Source organism: Echinops telfairi, unplaced genomic scaffold (genome assembly GCF_000313985.2).
Source record: "Echinops telfairi isolate 266 unplaced genomic scaffold, ASM31398v2 ScPeMD7_443;HRSCAF=831, whole genome shotgun sequence".
Taxonomy (NCBI): domain Eukaryota; kingdom Metazoa; phylum Chordata; class Mammalia; order Afrosoricida; family Tenrecidae; genus Echinops; species Echinops telfairi.
In genome coordinates, this window is record NW_022104341.1 from 75,205,090 (window position 1) to 75,206,661 (window position 1,572).

The following is a 1,572-nucleotide window of genomic DNA, read 5'->3' on the forward strand; positions in this document are numbered from 1 at the left end:
TGAGGAGGCGCCGCGCGCGTCTGTAGTCGGCGGGCCTCGCAGGTACGGGGACGCGGGCGGTGGCGTCCGCGGCGAGGGGGGTGTGCTCGCGAAGGCCGGCGGCCCCGCTCCTCCTCAGGTGCCGTCCTCGCAGGTGTCGGCGGCCCGGCTCGAGCGCGTCTGAGTCACCCCGCTGGGGCCTGGCGCGGATTTCCTGACTGGAAGGGGCTGCGGCGCCCCGGGGGCAGGCCGGGGCGAGGGCGGGCGGGACGGCGGCCTGGGCGGCCTGAAGAGGGCATGGGGCGCCTGAGGGCCGGACGCCTCCGGAGCTGGGGTTCCCGGCCCGGGGCGGACACCTTTAAACCTGTGGATCTGGAGTGGACGCGATCGGGTTCCGCGTTCTCTTGGGTCCAGTAGGGTTTCCTCTCCGTGCGTGCCTTTGCTTTCACCCGCTAATATCGTGTGTGCGTCCGCACCGAAAGGAGCATGTAGATTTAAGCGCAGATGATGCACGCTACCTGTGTTCTTTCTCTGCTCGCGCCCTTGTCTGGAGGCCGGAGGCTGAGGGGCATCCGCGCTTGGGTTGCGGGGCTCGCTCAACCAGCCTTCCCTCTCCCCGCCCCCCCCCCCCCCCCCCCCCCCCCCCCCCCCAGTCGAGTGGTGGATTAAATGCGCGCTTTCGACGTGGGAAACCGAGATTCGTATTTGTAAACAGACGGCACACCCGGGTGTGTTGCCCGCCACAGCGAGCGGTTTCTGATCCCTTTGGTATTTGGATCGCCAAAGAATGTGTTGTTTTGGCCTGAAAGAAGCACATCCGCGGACCTTCTAGTCCTACCTGAGTACAAAGAATTGCTATTTATGTTAAGGTTGATTAAACACTGCCCCCCCCTCCCCAATGTCCTAAATTCCTAAATCTCAAATCAAATGAATTGTTTACCTTGAGCGAGATCTTAATTTCATCCTTTTGGTAAAAGTCATTCCCAACACATTGACTCCCCCCCACCCCCCTTTTGTGATCTTAGTGTCCAGAGGTGCAGTTCAATTTCTGTATGTTGGCATTTGTTTAATTATTAACTCCAGGGATCAGATTACCTGTTGTTTCTACAGATTTTTCGGCAAGTCTTGCGGTCTTCAAATGTCTTTACACTTGGTGAAACCCAACATATTCTGCTTCTGTTTTGAAAATGATGAGAACAATTACCGAATAAATCGGACAATCCCAACCAGTTATTATTTTGAGAGAATTCCATACCAAAATGTCAACTGTACAATGGTTTTAAAAATAAAATTTACTTTAAAAAAATTTGCCATTAGCATGTTCTTTATATGAGTAAATTGAATGCCACAGTTTTCTATACATTTGGAACCCTTACATATCTCTCTCTTTGGAATTGTTTCCTAATTTGCACCCTAGTACTGATTGGTCACAATTTATAAAATTGTGAGATACTGAGCTTAAGCTGTGCTTAAAATTAGTGAATGGGGTTTAGTATATTATAACTCAAAAATATTTATGGTATCTAGTATAAACAAAAAGTTGCTTTTTAAAATGTCATATTTTTTTCTGCCACTGAGTAGGGGTGGACAATG

At 51.4% G+C, this 1,572-nt stretch overlaps 1 long non-coding RNA gene across 1 annotated transcript; it reads left to right on the forward strand.

Moving 5' to 3' along the window:
- Positions 1–1,288, forward strand: LOC123521880. Its single transcript, XR_006680215.1, has 2 exons — positions 1–42; positions 1,090–1,288. It is a non-coding gene; the product is annotated as an uncharacterized LOC123521880 (long non-coding RNA).
- Positions 1,289–1,572: the final 284 nt, after the last annotated feature.